The sequence below is a fragment of the Petaurus breviceps genome, unplaced genomic scaffold, assembly GCF_028583685.1.
Source record: "Petaurus breviceps papuanus isolate PSGF00001 unplaced genomic scaffold, PetGlider_PUasm1.0 224, whole genome shotgun sequence".
Classification (NCBI taxonomy): Eukaryota; Metazoa; Chordata; class Mammalia; order Diprotodontia; family Petauridae; genus Petaurus; species Petaurus breviceps.
Genome location: NW_027185887.1, coordinates 2893491 through 2913509, shown reverse-complemented (window position 1 = coordinate 2913509; position 20019 = coordinate 2893491). Strand labels below are relative to the sequence as shown.

The following is a 20019-nucleotide window of genomic DNA, read 5'->3' as shown; positions in this document are numbered from 1 at the left end:
GACAAATATACATGTAAGCATCTGTACAATCAATGTAAAGAGAATGAATACAAAGTAGCTTAAATAGGAGATAATTTAAGGGGATTAGAGAGAGCTAATGTAGAAGGTGGTGCTTGAGTGATGTTGGGAAGAAATAGAGGATGCTATGAAGTGGAGGTGTGGTGTTGCCCTGGTGTTAGAGTGATGTGTGAGAAACAGAGAAGCCCCATTTGACTGGATCGTGGAGTGTGGTAAGGAGAGTAATATATAACCAGAGAGGAAAAATAGGTTGGGGCCAGGTTGTAAAGCACTTGAAAAGCTAAATAAAGGACTTTATATTTGGTCTTAGAGGTAATATGAAACCACTGGAATTTAATGAGTAGGGGAATAATATGGTCTGACTTGCCCTTTAGGAAAATCAAGTGAAAAGAGCTTTGGATTATTACTTTTGAGACCCGAGTTTTAGTTCAGATTAACAACTAAGGAGGTGTATGAATAAAAAACTAAAACCAAAACCAACACAACCTCTAGGTCTCAGTTTCCTTTTCTGTAAAACAGATGGGATTGTATTAGATGATCTCCAAAGCCCCTTCCAGCTCTAAAATTCTGTGCTTCTTGGTAAAAAGAACAGATATGACATGTGGTTGTAATTATGTAAATGACTATTTCATTGCCTTTCATGGCATTTCAGGGTTCTGAAAGAGTTAACATAGTTACAGAGGATATTTTACTTACTCCCAGGGACCATTTCCCTTGTTGTATGAACAGGAATATTATCGCTGCATCTATTAATTTAAATCCAATTCTATTAAGTGCCTACTATGTGCCAGTCACTGCATTTTTTCTATACCTTTTCCTTTTTTTTTTTTTTGACACTTTTGCAGGTCTGTCTTGGAAACTAAGCCAAACAAAGCTTACAAAAGGAGCAGGGACAAAAAGGTAAGAAACTGTCTAGAAATCTGGTTTGCAAAAAGTAACATTACACCTAGCCTGCTTTTAATTAACTTGGTTTCATTCTAAGAAAAGAAGTTATTGAAAGAAATACCTTTCGCATGGAGGAATGTCATTGAAATAACTTTAATATTGATAAAGTACAAAAGTGATGAGAGGATCCTTAAACTATTCTTGAGGTCTCCAAAATGGAGCTGCTTTCATTGGACCAGGCCAGATTGTTTCATTATTTAATTTTTCTTACCCAGCTCAGGCATACCATTTTCACTTTGAAAAGGAGCAGCTATTTCTGAGCCCTTTCCAATTACCAAGAATTTTGTAACAAAGCATTGGGCATTCCTTAGCAAAACAATGAGCTAATCCTGTCAAAGGCAGGTCTAATTATATATCTGTGTGTGGCCATTTTCCTTTCTCACATCCATGTTATTTTTAAAACACATCATAGGAGTGAATGTTCTCCTGACTAAAGAATTATTGTTGTCCATGTGGCTTAACCTCATTTTAGATTTAGGAACATTATCCTTTTAAATTAATTGGATTGTGTATGTGTGTGTGGGTGGATTGGGGCAGGAGAAAATCAATGTGCTAAATAACCAGCTAACAATAAACTATTAAATTCTAAGAATTTGGGTTATGCAATAAAGAACCAACTACCACTAATCAGTCAGAGTTCTTATATAGTTAGGTGTGCTTATATATTTTGAAACAGAGAATGCTCATGATAAACTTGTAGAGAAAGTTTTATCTATGAGGCTCATATATTTCAAGGTAGAAGGGACTTTTGAGGCCATCTTGTGTAACTTCTTTATTTTTTACTGGTGAGAAAACTTAGACTCAGTGACTTGCCCTGGATCCCACAGACAGTAACTAGTAAAACTGGAATTTGAACCTGGTTCCTTCAACTCCAGAAGTGGTGTTTTTTATGTAATGTCACAAATCCTTTCTATGGTAATGGAAGAAATAACTTTTTTTTTCTCATGGAAGATTCTTTCCTTGCCTCTTCTTTTTTAAAGAAAGAAAATTATACAAGATTACTCTCTTAAAGTAATATGAACTCTATTTTCATAACTCATTTTCTTTCCCACATATTATTTGTAGTAGCTTTGGGTCTAGGCTAGGGACAGCCATCTTTTCTAACTCTAGTCTTCTTTCTTATTTGGAAAGCATGTTTTTTTAGGTTATGTTACTACTGAACAAGCCAGTTACCATTTATTTGCTTTAGACCACAAACTATCTTATCTCATTTTTTTAAGAGAGAAAGAAAAAAAAGCATCAGTTTGGTTTGTTAACAGAATCACTGTGTTTCAGTGACCATGAAGAATCTGCCCCAGTAGCATGTGAATTATCTCCCTTTTTCTCTCCTTAGTCACAGCAGACACTCATGGGTTACGTATTTCTTCCAAGTTCCTGCACAGGGCCATTTTGTAATCAAAACTGTAAATTTCATTTAAGATTGTACTGCACAAACCATTACTATCTGAAATCATAAATGAGCATATTGTCCTGCTCACGATCTGACTTACCCTTCCATCCGGAATAGAAGCTTTCATTTGTGCTCTATTAGCTCTCTCAGCCAGGCCTGCTTTCAGTCCCTGAAAGTTTCCACTGTTCTCTTCAGGTACTGAATGTTGATAGTGTGGTAGACATTTGCAGCTACCTAGTAATTTGTTTAGTTCCTTTGTGCAGTAGATTTCATTCTTTTAAAGGAATGGAGGGTGAAAGAGGTTTATTTGTTTTGACAAGCCCAAGTGCTACCACTGTATTATGCCATGTACATGTCATAATATAAAATAGTCCCTGCAATTAGCCAGGGTGGTGGTGGTGGTCATACTATGATTTTTAAAATAGTTTCTTCATAATTTTTTACAATTTGAAAGTCAATAGAAGGGATTTGATAAAATATTCTTATATATACATATACACACATATATGTATGAATGTATGTATATATGTACATATTAGGGTTTGATAGGGACAAGATTCAATGTACATAAATGAATTTCTCTTTTTGGAACAGGAAGCCCAAGAGCTGAGGTGTAATTGGAGCTCAGGTGCCATTTTACCAAAAAGTCAGTGGGATTGAAGAACCCAGACAGTATTTCCAGCCTCACTAGACAGAGTGATTTCCATTTCTTCAGTTCTATTTCATTAGTCAGGACATTCACCCCAATATGATTGCCTGCATGATAGCCATGTAGCAAACCTTTGAAATGTTGCTCTATAGTTCTTCTCTCCCATATTACTCTCTCCCTAGTCCAGCACTTGGACCAAAATTATTTAATTGCTAATATTTTGAATGATTTGTTATTTAAAAAACTGCTTTGCATAGTAATTGATATTTCTGAACAGAGGAAATGGAAAAGGTAAATAAAAAGTATTGTCTTCTAGATTAATATTTCATTCCCTGCTGCCCACTCCACTACTGCCCCACCCCCACCCCCTTTCACAAGGGAGGCAGAAGGCAACAGCAAAAGATAAGAGCTTTGATCCATTCTGACCCTCAGGCACATTTTTCTCAATAGTTATTGGTTGGGATATGGCTGCTTAGACTGCTCAGACTCTTCTAGCTACACTTCTTCTAGTCAGATGTTGGACCACTGGCTGTTCAATCTGCCTTGGCATTTATACCTTAAGGTCTACTATTGCTTTACTGTCCCTCCTGTTGCTACTTCCTATATCAGTCAATAAATATTTATTCAGTGCCTACTGTGTACTAGTCACTGTGCTAACCAATGAAAGGAATTCAAAGAAAGACAAAAAAAATAGTCCCTGTTGTCTAGGAGTATTGTCATTTGACATTGCACCCTAACGAATCCTGGGCCTTGTGATCCACCCTGCTAGAGCCAAAGGGCCCCTGGAATTTCCATCTGCCCCAGAGCTGAACATTCCTACATATATTGTTGATACTGATTAGAATATAGCTCCTCCATATTAGGGACTAACTTGCTTTTCTCTTTGTATCTCCAGCACTTAACACAGAGCCTGGGACATAGTAGGAGCTTAATAAATGTTCCCTTTCATAATTTCATTCCATAATTACCCTTCTTAGTTAAACTAACCAATTTCATAATGTAGATGTAATAAAGAAAGAACCAATACACAACTTATATTATAAAGCTTTGTAACCATAATCTGCTATGAGCACAGAGCAATAATTACAGTAATAATATGATTTACTTCCTTTACTTGAAAAACAACCCAGGAATATCTGACTTTGTCAGGATAGTTAGGTGACTCGTTCCTTCTCCTTAGCATTGTTAACCATAAACAGAGAACGTGACATCGTCTGTGTTTTGCAAAAATATTTTATTATCTTACATTGCTTTATAAATAATAACTAATAACAGTGCTGCCAAATCACAGAATGCTTTCTGAATTTTTTTTTCTCACCATGTTAAAAGCTGGCTTTTCCTTCTCTGCTCTCTTTGCTCATCTTTATCTCTGACTTTCAGTGTGGTAATCCTGCCTACAGCATAAGCTTGAGTTCTCTAAATATATAAAATATCACAAATGTATTTAAATGTTTTCATTATGTGATTCTCCTATTTTGCATTCACGATGGAACGAATCCATTTTGATTTAGAGCACAGTGTGTACAGGTTTCTTGGTTGACTTTTACATTTGTGGCCAAAGCACTCAGAATATTTCTGTTGTTTAATAGATATTCATTAAAATATTTTTAGGACAAAAACACTATACAACTTAATTGGAAAAAAAATTAAAAATCTCTGATAGGACTCTTATGTCCAAGATAAATGAAGAATTAACACATAGATCTGATTGAGACTCATTTCCCAAAGGATTAGTAAACAAAGTACAATTCTCAAAAAAAATTGTAAACTATTAAGATCCATGTGAAAGATTGTTCCAAATCACAAATCATAAGAAGAATGTAAATCAAAATAACTTTGAGAATTTACCTTCTATTCAGCAAATTGGCAAAGATGATGGAAGATAGGAATAATCCATATTGCAGGGGATGGGGAGAAGACAGGTGCTCTAATACACTATTGCTAGAAATGTGAACTGATCCAACCATTCTGGGAAGCAATTTGGAATTATTTTTAAAAAGTGACTAAAAATATTCATATCCTTTGACTCAGAGATCCTACTTCTAGGCATTTGTGTAATATAATATTATCATGCTGCAAGAAATTGTGAACATGAAGAATTACGAACAGCATAGGATGATGTATATTAGCTGATACATAGCATTGTAACCAGAACCATGGGAAAAAATGTACACAATGACTTAATACTTATTGATTGTACATTGTACATTGATTTGAGAGTTCCATCAAAGAACACATCCATTTCTGCTGCTACCACATACCTCACGACTATGTCCCCTGCTAAGCTCATCATGTAAGTGTCCATCCAAAGTTTTTCCTTTTGTTCTTCTCATAATGAGAAGATGCCAGTAGAGCATTCTGGCTGTCACCCTGACATCACCAGTCTACCTTTTCTTTCTCTCCTACATTTCCTTGATAGCCCATTTCACTTCTGTTCTTCAAACATCCTCACAGGTCATATGTTGCACCTTGCTGACATACACTATAGGCATGGCCATTGCCCTCTGCATGATATTTATTCAACCCATAAAATTAAGTAAATGAAATTATACAATAATGAAAATGAAAAGAATAAAAAATGGAAACATTTCTGCATGACTGTAACAACCAACTTATCTTCACAGTAAAAGATGGGAAATGTAACTTACTTTCTTCATTATAAAAGTGAGGAACTATGGGTATGGAAATGAATATATTGTCAGATTTAGTTAATATGTTATTTAGTTTTGCTGAACTGTTCTCTTATTCTTTCTTTTTCATTTATTGAGGAAGAAGTGGGAGGAATATATTGGGAAATCAAGGTGATGATAAAAAATACATCAATAAAATTAAAAATGAAAAAGTGTAACAAAATATCAGAAGTATAAAGCTTATAACCTCAAATCAACCTTCACTAAATTCTTGAATAAATTCTTTTCTTCCCTCCTGTACATTTTTCAAAAGGCTAAAGTAAAGGTTCTTAAACTAGGGTCCACAAACTTGTCTTTCTAAAACAAATTGATAACTGTACAATAGAATTGGTTCTATTTGTGATCCAATTTTTATTTTATGCATCTGAAAACATTAGTATGAAGAGTCCATAGTCTTCACTAGATTGCTAGAGGGACCTATGACACGTAAAAAGATTAAGAGCTCCTTAGCTAAAGAGTGTGGAACTCATCAGGCTTCTGTAGTTTTTTGTGAGTCAGAGAGGCCTTAAACATAAGATTAAGAGGCTGCTGGGGATGTAATTTACCCAGATTTTAGCAAAGCATTTGACAAAGCCTTTCATATTTTCTTACGGATGAGATGGAAAGCTATATCCTAGATAACAGTATGATATTATATTATTGTATATAGTATTACATATAGTGTTGTATATATATAAAACACACACTTACGTAGTGTATATAATAGCATAATAATACAGATAAATGAATTTGGAGTTGATTGGCCAAACAAAGAATGTTATTCAGTCGTGTCTGACTCTTCGTGACCTTATTTTGGGTTTTCTTGGAAGAGATATTGGAGTGGTTTGCCATTTCCTTCACTAACTCATTTTAAAGATGAGGAAACTGAGGCAAACAGGGTTAAGTGACTTGCCCAGGGTCATCCAGCTGTAAGTATCTGAGGCTGAATTTGAACTCACATCTTCCTGACTCCAAACCCAATGCTCTATCCACTTGTAACACCAATGAGATATTCACAGTGTATGAATATGCTGGTGTAGTTGTGAATCATGAAATGTGACAGGCTTGCCACATGGAGGACAGAACCAAAGCATTTATTCAAATACCAGAAAATTGAGTCCCCAAACCAGAAAGTCAAATTCATTACAGTAACCACGAAGTTGGTACACATAACCAATGCAGTGAACATCCACATTCCCAAGTCTTCCCAAACCTTCTCTCAGTCAGGCTTTCAAAATAAAACAGACTCCCTCAAGCAAGAATGCCACTCTCACTCATGGTAGCTCCTCAGCCTTCACACTGCTTGTTTCTAGCAGTTCTGGCTCGCTCTTGGCTTGTGTTCAACTTTTTATCCTGGTCATTAGCTCTTCCCTGTCCCATCCCTTCCTGTTGTATCAGCAAGTTCCTTCCACTGTGGGATTCACAAGTTCTGTTTTTTAACAAAGGTGGAATATAGTCAAGCGGAAAGCTCAACTTGAAATAAGGCGCTAAGTACTTGTTTGCTTGCCAATACAAGGGGAAGGGAAGATCTTCATATTGCCATTACCATTACACCACTATGCTACCATTCTGCTCCTTTTTCTTTGACCCAAATCTCTGCTTTTCATTAAACTCATTTCTTGACAGTGGAGAACATAATGATTTCTTTTACTCGTGTACATCTGAAGCTCCTTCTTGGTAGAGAAAACAAAACTGAAACAGTAATCACTACCTTCTTAGGTAGCACAGTGACTAGAACATTGAATATGGAGTCAGGAAGATCTGAGTTCAAAATCTGCCTTAGTGATCCTGAGTCAGCACTTAACCTCTGCTCAGTTTCCTCATCTGTAAAATGAGCAGCTACCTTCCAGGGTTTTTATGAGGGTAAAATGAAATGATATTTGTCGAGTGTTTTACAAACCCCAAAGCATTATATAAAAACTAGCTATTATTATTTTCATGTAGCATCTAAGTAAGGCAACAAGATAGCACAGTGGTTAGAACTCCAGACCTGGACTCTGGAAGACCTGAGTTCAAATTTGGCTTCAGTTACTTACTAACTGGATAACTGTGGACAAGTCACTTAACCCTGGTTGCTAGAAAAATGAGCTGGAGAAGTAAATGGAAGACCACTCCAATATCTTTACCAAAAAAAAACCCCAAAGGGATTCATGAAGAGTCAGATATGATTGAAATGACTGAATGACAACAGCATCAGCAACATTTTTTGGGGGGTGGGGAATGGGGCAACATTTTGCTCTACAATACCTTTTCAGTCAGGGCGCTTAATTTTTTGGAACTTTAAATCCCATTCAAAATTCAATCATTTGTACTTGAAAGGAGAATCAGTGTGTACTTCTGCTAATATAGATTTTTTCCCACATAAACTGACCTTGGGCTGCATTTCTTTATTATGAATTATAATCAGAATAAAGAGCCAAACATGAACACATCTCTCTGCATTCCATGTTGTGGGGCGGCATGATGATGGTGGTACACAGCTAGGACAAGGTTGAACTCTCCTACAGGCAAAAAAAAAATCAAGACTGAATAGACTGTAAGATCTGTGTGATTATGTTCTAAATAACATCACATTATATTGGATGCCTAAGGATCATTTGCAGCATGCTTCCACAGCAGCATGTAACTACACCCATTGAAAAGACCATGGGTATTATAGCGTGTTAAAAACAAACAGCCCTTTCTGGCTCCTCGATCGCCATGGTGCCCATGAAGAAATCTGTGATGAAGGGCGGCAAAAGAAAGAAGCAAGTCCTCAAATTTACCCTGGATTGTACCCATCCTGTGGTAGATGGGATTACTAATTTCGAACAGTTTTTACGAGAACGAATCAAAGTGAACAAAAAGGCTGGCAACTTCGGGGGCAGAGTTGTGACCACTGAGAGAAGTAAGAGCAAGATCACTGTGACGTCGAGGTACTGTTTTCTAAAAGGTATTTGAAGTACCTGACAAAGAAATACTTAAAGAAGAACAATCTTCGCGATTGGCTTCAGGTGGTGGCCAATAGCAAGGAGAGTTACGAATTAAGGTACTTCCAGATCAACCAGGATGAAGAGGAGGAAGAGGAGGAGGATTAAACCCTCTTGGGTCTGGAAACGTTTTGTATATGATCTTGAATAAAACTTGAGCCAAAAAAAAAAAACAAAACCAAAACCCAACAACTCGGTCCCCCCCCCCAAAAAAAAACCCCATAACCTTAGTTATTAAAGGGAGCCAGCATGATACATGGGAAAGAGAACACTGACTCTGGTGTTAGAGGATCTGGATTCAAACCCCAACTCTATCATTTGTCTCTCTGAACTCTGGCAAGTCACTTAATCTCTCTTGGCTTTGGTTTCCTCACCTGTAAAATGAAGGGATTGTCCATTGCTTTCTGAGCCATCACCAGTCATCTTGAATTTTGTTTTGCTACTGGACTCTAATTACCCTAGAAGAGAAAATGAGGCTGATGATTTTACACAGCTTTGCCTCACTTAAATTCAATTCACTTGAAAACCAAATCACCCTCCTGATGTTGCTGATCCTTGTCTAGAACAAAGGATAAACAACAACAATAAAATGAAGGGTTTGGATTAGATTGCCTCTGTGGTCCCCTCTAGATTTATGGGCTTATGATTATTATTTAATATACAAAGCTTTTCCTCCTGAGGGGTGGAAGAATTGAGAAGAGAAACAAAGCAGGGGAAAGGAGAATTGAGTAATGTAGTCTAGGAACTGGGACTATCCTAGTAGAGTTCTTAGGGGTTCATAACCAGAACTTTGTTTATTGTTGCTGAGTTGTTTCAGTTGTGCCTGACTCTTTGTTGACCTCATTTTTGAGTTTTCATGGTAAAGATACTAGAGTAGTTTGCTATTTCCTTCTTCAGTTCATTTTACAGATGAGGAAATTGAGGCAACCAAGGTTAGGTGACTTGCCCAGGGTCACACAGCTAGTGGGTGTCTGAGGTTGAGTTGAACTCAGGAAGATGAGTCTTCTTGATTGCAAGCCTAGTGCTCTATCTACTGCACCAACTTATCACCACACTGGTCAGAGGTTGATACATTTTTTGACCTCAGCAACTCTTGAGGCCACCTACTGAGTTACAAATGGATGGGATCTTCATCGATAGAGATCATTAAATTATAGTGCATTAAAGTATTGATGGCCAAAGTAAAATTGTTTTTCAGTCAGTTTGGAATCAAAGTTAAATTTTCATAGTTAGGGAGATAGTTCAGTATGGTAGAAACACTACTGGATTTGGAGTTTGTAGGACCTGGGTTTGAATTCTCCCTCTGATACTCAACACCTGTCCCACTTTCAACTAATTATTTTACCTCTCTGGGTCTCAATTTCCTCATCTGTAAAATGGGTTTGTTGGACTCGATGCCCACCAAGGGCCATTCCAACTTACTTTTTGGTCTATGATCTCTTTGTTTGCTTCTTAATGGTTTGAGAAAATGGGGTATATAAATTCATGGGCAATGCATGAATTGTAGTTTCCACACACCATTGACAAGTGTGAGCATGTGGCTGCATAGCTTCTTTGCTTCAGCTGAAGTCCTTGGTTAGTGTTCTCTCATAGTTTTGAGGAAAGTGGGCTCTGCCATGCTCTTTTAGTTCAAACCCTAAAGAATTTTTATATGTCTCAGAAAAACAGCCTACCTTTGTTTTATCTATAAGACCAATAGCAGGCCTTCCTAAAATGAAAAATATAGAGAAAAAAACCCTACATAACTAACTTCTTTTTCTCTTCAGAGTAATCTTTCTGTCCTTTCCAAAATCTTGGCTAGACAGTTTTTCTATAATTAGTGTAGTAGAGTGAGAAGGATGCTAGGGTAGAATTAGATAGAAAAAGCATTTATTAAGTACTGTGCCAGGTACATAAAGAAGACAAGTCTTGATTTCAGGGAACTTATATTCTAATAGGAGAAGACAGCATGTAAAAGAGAACTGAATAGCCTGGTGGGAGAAGTTTTTCTTTGCAAGTCAAGCAGTAGTGGGGAGTCATAATAGCATTGGGAATGAATAGACAAGTAGACTTCCTCAAATGTCAAAAAAAATCCAGAGATGAGCCCATCAATCAGAGGAGGGTTTAGAGGTGGAGACATCACCAGCTTGAGAAAGTCCCTGAGGTAAGATGTAGATTTTGATTTTATTTTCTCTACCAAGAAGAACCTTTAAATTACAAGGGAAAGACAATGGTGAACAGGGAGCCAAGATTCCAAAATAAGGAACACATTTGGAGAGTACATCACAGACCTCAAAGAATTCAATTTGGAAAAATCATATGACAAGAGAAACACTTTCTTTTCTCTCTCTGTCACTTTCCCCAAACTATACAAACTGTGTACTCAGGAATGAAAAAATGATGGCACCAGTCCAAGATGTCATTCATCTTTGACTCCTTACTCTCAACCTTCACATCCAACCAATGGTCAAATCCTGTTTTTTCTACCTGTGTAATATCTCTTGTATGTCCCCACCTCTCTCTTCTGGCAGTGAAATCACCTTGATTCAGGCTCGTCACTTCGCCTCATGATTCTACTATTGCAATAACCTGCTGGTTAGTTTCTTTTCAGGTCATTCTCTGATTAGCTGTCAAGTTAATTTTCCTTTATTATCACCGTTCCCTCCCCCCCTCCCCAACTCAGTAAACTCCAGAGGCTCCTTTTACCTTCAGACTCAAAATATAAGATCCTCTCCTTGTCTGTCAAAGACTTCCTTATACACCCCCATCACATACTCTGACTTCTGGTGACACTGGCCTTACTGTTCTTTGAACATGACACTCCATCTCCCAACTGAACATTTTCCCTAACTGTTCAACACGCCTGAAATGAACTAACACACACTCTCTCTGTCTCAGTCTGTCTCTGCCTTTCTTTGTCTCTCTGTCTCTGTCTCTCTGTCTCTGTCTCTGTCTGTCTGTCTCTGTCTCTATGTCTCTCTCTCCCCTGGCTTCCCAGGATTTCTTCAAGTGTCAGCTAAAATCCCATCTTCTGCAAGAAGCCTTTTCCAGTCCTTCTTAATATTATGAGGCCACCCTCAATTTATCCTGTCTTTCCTGTTTGTACACAGCTGTTTTTATGTTGCCTCCCCCACTAGACTGTGAGCTTCTTGAAAACAAGATCTGTTTTTGTTTTTTTCCTTTCTTTGCATCAGGGGAACTTAGCACAGTGCTTGCCACATAGTAAGTGCTTAATAATTGCTACTTGCCTGCCTGCCTGACTAATCCATCATCAGTAGTCCCATACAGAGTATTGAATCCAGTGTGTCAAGGGCCTAGTTTCAGAGAGTTGCTGCAGGCTTATAGGAATAAATGACTTTCTCATGGTCACACATCTCGTGACTGTCACAGTCAGGATTTGAATTTATGTCTTCTTGATTCTAAATCCAGACTGCTATAATATTTAACAGTACCTCTGTCAGCTAATTATAGGTGCTCATAGAGCGTGGGCTACAATATACTTGGGAGCATTCTCACCTGCTCTTCCTCTTTCTCTTCTGTAATGACCTTGGAGTGTGTCCATGCTCTATACACACCTCTGCCAGTACCCTTAAGGAGATGGGGTTAGTACAGCACAAGCTGGCCAACAGTACTATGTTAAATATGTTTTAAACATCTCCTTCCCCTGATGGTAGAATTGCTTGCTGTTGCATAGTGGGCTGTTAGACTCAAAGTAATTGGACCTTCTGAAGTGAATCCAAGTCCCTTAGCCTAAGGATATTTTGCAAGCCTGTCAAGTGTGAATTCCTCAAATATCAGTGCTTTGATAGTCTAATTGAATTCAATTCAACAAGTATTTTTAAAATGCCTACTGTTTGCCAGACACCATGCTGGGCATTGGAGATATAAAGACAAAAAATGAAAGTAGTCTCTCACCTCCAGGAACATCTCTTTTATCTGGGAGACTTGACATCTGTACAGGTAAGTAAACAAAATACTTATAGAACATTTATTCACAATAATTTTTAAAGGGTGTAACATAAAACTGGTAAGGGTGGGGCAGGTCAGGAAAGGCCTTGCTTAGGACCTAGCATTTAATCTGAGTCTTGAATGAATACAGGAAGTCCAAGAGGTGAAAGTAACAGGGAAAGATTACAGGCATGAGAGAATTGCCCATGCAGTGGTAGAGAGGCAGGAGTTGGAACTGGTGTACTTAGTTGGTTTTTAGTCATTTTTCAGCTGTTTCTAACTCTTTGTAATCTGTTTTGGTGGTTTTCTTGACTGGAGTAGTTTGTCATTTCCTTCTCCAGCCCATTTTATAGATGAGGACCAAGGCAAATAAGGTTAAGTGACTTGTCCAGGCTCTCACAGCTAGTAAGTTTCTAAGAATGGATTTGAAATCAAGTCTTTCTGATACCAGGCTGGACACTCTATCCATTATGCTACCTAGCAGCCCCTATGTTTTACAGAGAACAGCAAATAGTCCAACCTGGCTAAAATCTAGAGTGTGACGTAGAGCAATCTGTAAGCAACCTGGAAAAATCCTGATTGTAAAGGGCTGTATTGGTAATAGTTGTAGGTAATAATGAAAATTATTAAATAATATTTTAATTTACAGTGTAATTTACATTTTAATTTAATTATTAATAAAAATATTAATAATATTTAAATAATAAATAATTAAAAATAAAAATGTAGGTAATAATTGCCCATTAATAGGTCTTATGTGGAGCCCATTAAGAGAAGCTTGCTTAGGGGAGGCTTGCTTGTAGGAAGGCTTTCACCACTTTTGTTAATTTCTAATTAGGTCCTGAGTCAGGAGGGTTGTGATGCCCTCTGGCTCTAAAAAGGGTATATATACTCTGAGGTTAGTATTTTGCTTTGGGGCTCACTCATTGGAAGAGTGTTCTTGTGATTTGACCAGATGAGATTCTGGGTAGCCATTAAGGAACTTCACCCCACTCCCCCCAGCTTTGAAAAACCCAGATGCTGGTGCTTCTCTCTCTGGTAACTATATATGTATTGCTTTGGTCAGACAGTTGGATCTGTCTGTTGATCTGTGCTAATTTCTCAGACAATTAGAAGACCTGTCTGTTGGTCTTTATTTCTCTGCTTGTATTTTCTCTAGTTTCTTTGTTTGGATTTTGTCTGAAGTTCAGGGTATTGATTTTTTTCCCCTGAACTAATGAATGTAATTTAAAAAGATTGTTGACCCCTTGAACAGCTATCTTTCCTAGTAAAACAGATCTAAGAACCTGTGTTAGCAGCCATCCAGGGTATGCCAGTGTTGTTGTTGTTACAAGGGCTTTAAAACACAGACACAGGGTATAGTTTATTCTAAAGATAATAGGGTATCACTGAGGCAATATCAAGCAGAAAAATGATGTGGTCAGAATATCCTCCCACCAAAGGATCATAATTCTAGGGGTGAAAAGGATCCCAGAGGCCATCTAGTCAAATTCCCTCATTCTATAAATGAGGAAACTGAGATCCAGGATAGTTAGATGATTTTCCCAAGGTCACACAGAAATGGCACTGGTATCTCATCCAGAGATCTTAGCCTTAATATTGATGAGTTGGCTATGTGTGGTTATTCTTTGTAATGGAATGGTGCTGCTGCTGAGAATACTCTCTATGAGCAGGTGTGTCTTGAAAGACTGATTGTTGATTCACTTTTATTCCAATCTGTTTACCTTTTGGAGACTTACCATTCATTGCTCCTCTTTTCTTTTGCCTCTAAGTGGTGTGGGGTTATTGAATAAAAATAAAGCCTTACTCCATCTCTGACTGTGACCTTAGCAGTTGTTGCTACAATTTTGATATCTGATTGAAATTTTTCATTGAAGTTTCATGTATGCTCTCTTCTCTATATGTTCAGCTTACCAGGAGCTGCTGGCAGAAAGAACTCCTTCAATCTGAATCACATTTCCCTGACAATGTAATACAAATAAGGGGCCACTGAGATCCTTTGGGTAGTTTTTCTTTTTTGCCTGAAAAGATTTGGCACACTTTAGAAATACCAGATATTTACTTATTGTGAAGAATAAATAAAATTCTAGCCTTATATTTGTTTTCTTCTCTGACTCCTGATACCTACATGTCACTGAGAAATGTACTACAAATTTCCTGACTTTTTGTATTTCATGGAGATTTCCGTATTCCCTAAATACAATGTGAGAATCAAGGATTGATTCACTTGGCTGAAGTCAGAATCTTTGTATTATTTTATTGTAGTTCTTTGTATTTAATATACAAGGATTTGACAAAGTACTACAGCCTAATCTTCTAATAATACCCATTTTACCCCATAAAATTATTCCATGCAGTCTTAACATGTTAAATATGTCACTATTAAAGGAGAGGAACATAAAACTCAGTTTATAATATTAAAACTCCCCAATATGACATGATGCTATCAATCACATTCTCTGGTAATATTAAACTTTCCTCATTTTTCTTTAATTTTGCATTTTTAGTGTAACAAATTGAGATGAAAGCAGCAGGCTTATGTTCAAGATCTCTTGGCAGTGAATGCCAGTCAAGTTACAAGTCAAGTGATAAGAAAACAAATCACATGAAAATCTAATATTTAATAACATTTCCAAAAGATTACTGAGATTTAAGACCTTGCACTGTAATCAGCGCTGGATCAGTGCAGGCGCAGCAGTAATTACTAGGGGTATGGTTTAGTTCCATTCAGGATAAATGAAGATCATTACAAAAAAGGCTGGAAGTAAATTTCATTCCATTTGGTAAACTAAAAATATTCCTTTTTGAAGGACTCTTAGTTTTCTTGCAGTGGCTTTTTATGAGCAGTATGGCAGAAGGGAAGAAGAATAGTATAGGGGAAAGAGGAATCATAGTATCATAAATTTTGAGTTAGAAGGGCCTTGGAGGTCATCTTGCTCAACCTCTTCTCTTTATAGATGAAGAAACTCAGACATGAGAGGAAAAGTGATTTGCCCATGGTGACCAAGGTAATAAGTGACAGGGACAGGTTCTGAACACAGGTCTTCTGACTCAAGAGACAGTGTTTTTTCTCTTTTCCTGTACTTTGCCTAGAGTCAGAGGATGGTACATTGGATAGAGCACTAGACATAGATTTGGAAAACCTGAATTCAATCATATATCAGACACAAGTAATGTGACCTTGGGCAAGTCATTTGAACCTTTCTGCCCAGTCTTACTTTCCTCTTCTGTAAAACGGATAATAATAGCATCTATCTCACAAGATTATTGTAAAGATTGAATGAGATAACATGTGTAAAGTGCTTTGAAAATCTTAAAATATGATATACAAGATAGCTATTATTATTGTTGCTATCATTTCTTTAAAATGGAGAAGAGAGAGGTGGCCAGGTAGCACAGCAAGTAAGAGCACCGGCCCCAGAGTCGGGATGACCTGGGATCAAATCAGGGCTCTGACACTTAGCACCACACGCAGAAATAACTGGCTGTGTAACCTTGAGCAAGTTACTTAACCCCAATTGCTTTTAAGAAAAAAACAAAATAAAATAAAATGGAGAAGGGGATAAGCATTTATATAGCACTTACTATGTGCAAAATACTGTGCCAAGCACTTTATAAATATTTCATTTGATCCTCACAGCAACTTTGCAATATATATGCTATTATTATCCCCATTTCATGGAAGAGGAAGGTGAGGTCAACAGAAGAAAAGTGACTTGCCCAGGGTCACTTACCTAGTAAGTATCTGAGGTTAGATTTGAACTCTGATCTTCCTGACTCCAGACCCAGCCTTCTATATCCATTGTGCCACCAACTACCTCTAAAGTCAGGGAAACCTGTCAACAATGGAATTATTGTTAAAGTTAATGCATTAATACTTTAACACGAGTTACTGGATTTCTGAACTCTCTACTAGAAACTTACAAAAAAATTTGAAGTTGCAAAGATATATTTGTCTAAATGCTTTAAAATATCTCAAAATGCTTGACTCTCAAAAATATCAAACTATAAAAGTTGCCTTTTTATTTAACTAATAAACTAGGAAATATCCTTTCAAAATTGGTGCATTTGGGAATGAATTGATGGCTAAGTTACACAATAGAGTAAAAAAAAGTTACAGTTGAGTTAACTGGGCTTTCTCTTTCATATAATGTACGTATCAGTTACTTAGAAATGCTCTATATAGCATAATCTAATTCACCTTGTCAAACTTCTCAACCCAGTTTTGAAATTCAGCAGCATTAGCCTTTGCATCATTTACATCACATACTTTTTGCTTCTCAAGAAATCAGTTCCCCTAAAGAAATGGATAGATTTATTGTACTTGCTGAACCTAGGGGCCTTGTGTGGCATCTAGTTTATTCAATGGGAAAAATGAATACCTTGAGACCCACCTGCAGCAGAATGAGGTTGTGTGTATTGTGTTTTAAGCACTGAGCTTTCCCCCTCTTCTTTTGGGCTCTTCCCACCCTCCCTCCCCAGAAGTCTATGAATATGTCAGTATGCCTTGAATGCACAGTCACATTCTCAGATTCATCTCTGAAATCTTCACTGGTGTTTTACATTTCTTTGAGAACTTTTTATGCTGAGGAAACAGAAATGTGGACTAAAATGCTATGAGGTTGTCTCATTATTTCTCTTCCATTATTCAAAAAAGGGGGAAAGGAAAAGAGAAATTTCTTGTTAGAATGGGGAATCTCGGTCCTACAGTATCTTCAGGATCTGGTAAGGATACCTCCATGCTGATATTTACTGATAGGTGGGGTTGATGATTTAAATGACCAAGAAGGTAACTCCTTTAACTATCTCTATAAAAAATGAGTGGTACTGGTTGACTGGACCAAAAAAATAATTTGGCCTTTCTTTGCTTCCTCACCTTCCCCCACCCCTAGCCTCTGAGTTTGTTTTGTTTTCTTAGAAACAGATCAATAGAATGATGGGATTTGAGACTGTCATATCTCAGGGACTTTATTGTTTTATAGATGAGGAAACTAAAACCTAGAAAAGTGAAATGATCTGCCCGTGTTACCACAGGTAGTAAATTGTAGAGCTAGAGGTTAGATGTTGGTCTTTTGTCTCCTAGTACATTGCTTTCCCCTGTTTAGTACATGCTGAAGATCTCTGCTGAGATATGTCTAGCTGAGATTATGACAGATGATATTCCTTTCCTATATTTAGTTTTTTTTTTGGCAACATAATGACACAATTCAATTCAACAAAAATTTCTTAAGTACTCCAAGGCACTGTGCTAGCTGCTGAGGATACAAATATAGAGAGATTTTGGACTCATTCTCCTACATCAAACCTGGCAACATCTTCCCCACGTGGTTCTAGGGTATGCCTGAGGAGCCAGGAGTGTCTTTCTTGAGCCCCAATTCTGGTATATTCTTCTCATAATTATCCACCAGTTATTAGCTTCTCAGTTTCATTTAAACAACTAAAATAACTTAATTTAAGAAGATATAGAGATAACAGTGGTACTGGTACAACCTCTTCCCCCTTCCCACTTCCCAAGAGGTAAAATCTCTCTTATACCACTTTGATTCTTGGAGATATTGAGTTTAAACTCAGAGTAGTTTCTATATTTATTAATATTTAGTATTTATCTCTACCAAATTCACTTCAAAATGCAGCATCATGGATGGATGGGGATAGATGCTTCTGCTGGACGAGGCTGAGTAGTTCTCTTGGAACTTTGGCCCTCACTCTTTGTCTTCTGTCAATCTCCTCATGGACTTCAGATCTCAGATCTCTGGTGTCTCACTATTCTGACCTTTTGAGGGTCCTAATGTGGTTGTCTCCAAAACTTCACCTGAAATATCGAGGAATAGATATAACTGAGACAAAAGCAAGAGCAGGGCCATTCATTCACTGTGTTTAGCTCTAGTGAGGAGACAAAGGACTGAGACCTTTCTCCTCACTAAGGGCTCTCAGCAAGTCTTGTTTCTTCATTGGAATAAACCTGTAATGACAAGCAAGGTAGTATTTTTCTCCTAGTTTCAGCTATTCAAGTGCCTTTGAGCCTTGCCTTTGATTGTGTCAAGTCTTTGTTGGAAACTGCATACATTGTGTTACCCTTAATAGGCTTAAGGGAGTTTGGAGACCTTCCCCATCCTTAATAGGCCTAAAGTCATCACCTGGAGCCCAAGGTGGGAGGGATTTGCCTAAAGAGTGGAACAGTAAGGAGCAGAACATATAAAAGCTTGAGCATAAGCTGGGACCAAACAGAACTGAGAGAGAAGATATTTGTGATGTTGGCACTCTGTTGTTCTGTCGAATTGTGTTACTTTGTCAGACAGAAGTACTCTGTCTGTTGACTTTTTTTAATTTCTCAGACAGAAAGTAAATTGAGATGAAAGTGTCCACAATATGTGTGAATATTGTTATAACTCTGTTAAGCTTGATGTGTGTAAATATTGTTGTGACTCTGTTAAACTTTGTTTCCTAGGAACAGAAACTTTGGAGAGCTTGGAGTAGAGCAGTCCCTGTGTGAGCTGTGATTGGAGAACTGCCTACCTGTGAATCCAGGCAACAGCTGAGAGTGTGGAAGAGGAGCCATGGAGTTTGGAAGTCAGCCTCCAGTTAAGATGAAAGGACCTTTACTTGGGTATGCAGTGCTGACTGATGAGATTTAACTTACTGTGATCTAGGGGTGGATGACCTTTGTACTTTCCACTACCCATTAAGGAACATTGGCTTAAGGATGATTACCCCTGCAGGATGATTGGAAGCCAACCCCCAATCAAGATGAAAACAAACTTTAGATGGTTACTTTATATTGATTGAAGAGATTGTGACTTACTGAATGTTATGTTTTGTTTAAGATTATATGGCCACCTTAGTAATAAATTATGTTATATTGTTGTGAATGTTTTGATTAGTTTATTATTGGATAAAAAGAGAATTCACTATACTATGCAATTAGATTCTTAAAGTTCTCGCAGCAGCAGTCCTCAGGAGAGCTGCTTGTGATTGACTTTACAACACCCAAGCAAGAATGAAGACCAGGTTCATTTTTACTTTTGTCCTTTTTTAATGCATCCCAATTCTGACTATGTATAACATGAAAAATCTATCTCTTTATCATATAGTTTCTACATTGGGACTAGTTTCTGAATGTGCATCCTTCAAATCAGGTTCTGGGTACTTCCTTTTTTTTTTAATGCTTTATTAACTTCTGATTTACATCATTCATTACCGCCAGATTTTGAGTTACAAATTTTCTCCCCGTTTTCCCCCACCCATCCCCCCCAAACAGCAGTCCCACAGGATATCCCCACCTCCAATCTGCTCTCTCCCATATTTTCTCCCATACCCGTTTCGACTTTTCCAATGGATCTCTATGCCTCAGTGCCTGTATATCTTATTTCTTACATGTAATTAAGAAATAAGATATACAGGCACTGAGGCATAGAGATCCATTGGAAAAGTCGAAACGGGTATGGGAGAAAA

The 20019-nt window shown here is 37.5% G+C and overlaps 1 long non-coding RNA gene and 1 pseudogene across 1 annotated transcript; both read left to right on the top strand.

The window, feature by feature from the left end:
* The first annotated feature begins 547 nt into the window (after window positions 1-547).
* LOC138166449 (uncharacterized) lies at window positions 548-19436 on the top strand. Its single transcript, XR_011169599.1, has 2 exons — window positions 548-918; window positions 19016-19436. It is a non-coding gene; the product is annotated as an uncharacterized lncRNA (long non-coding RNA).
* Window positions 8308-8824, top strand: LOC138166448 (large ribosomal subunit protein eL22 pseudogene; annotated as a pseudogene).
* Window positions 19437-20019: the final 583 nt, after the last annotated feature.